This window comes from Terrapene carolina, unplaced genomic scaffold (genome assembly GCF_002925995.2).
Source record: "Terrapene carolina triunguis isolate 2854851 unplaced genomic scaffold, T_m_triunguis-2.0 Scaffold23132, whole genome shotgun sequence".
NCBI classification, from domain to species: domain Eukaryota; kingdom Metazoa; phylum Chordata; order Testudines; family Emydidae; genus Terrapene; species Terrapene triunguis.
This window is the reverse complement of record NW_020687483.1, coordinates 1,648-2,504: the sequence shown is the minus strand read 5'-3', so window position 1 is coordinate 2,504 and position 857 is coordinate 1,648.

The window sequence follows — 857 nt, the reverse complement described above, 5'->3', positions numbered from 1 at the left end:
AGATCACATCGCCCACATGGTGGAGCTGCTCGGCGAGATCCCCCCCCCACTTTGCGCTCTCGGGGCGCTACTCCCGGGAATACTTCACCCGCCGAGGTGAGGGGCGGGGCGGGGCAGAGCCGTGGGGGAGGTGGGGAGGCTGGGTTCTGTGGGGCGAGGGGTTGGGGGGAGTGGGGTTTGGAGGTTCAGGGGTCCAGGCTTGGCAGGGCTCTGCGGGTTCAGGGGGCCCAACTGGGGGGGTCGGGGCTCTGGGGGACCCCACTGGGGGGGTCTGGGGGACCTGGCGGGGGGGGCCTGGGGGGCCCCACTGGGGGGGTCGGGGGTCTGGGGGACTGGGCTCTGGGGAGGCCCCACTGGGGGGCTCTGGGGGACCCGGTGGGGGGGTTGGGGTCTGGGGGTCCCCGGCCCAGCACTGACACCCCCCCTGCCCCCCAGGCGAGCTGCGGCACATCCCCAGCCTGCGGCCCTGGGCGCTGGGCGCGGTGCTGCTGGAGAAATACGAGTGGCCCCGGGAGCAGGCGGCCGCGTTCGCCCGGTTCCTGCTGCCCATGCTGGACTTCCTGCCCGAGCGGCGCCCCACGGCCGCCCAGTGCCTGCAGCACCCCTGGCTGGGCCCCTAGGGACCCTGGCGTCCGGCTGCCCAGCGCCTGCAGCACCCCTGGCTGGGCCCCTAGGGACCCCGGCGTCCGGCCGCCCCCCAGCGCCTGCAGCACCCCTGGCTGGGCCCCCAGGGACCCCGGCGTCCGGCAGCCCAGTGCCTGCAGCACCCCTGGCTGGGCCCCTAGGGACCCCGGCGTCCGGCCGCCCAGCGCCTGCAGCACCCCTGGCTGGGCCCCTAGGGACCCCGGCGTCCGGCC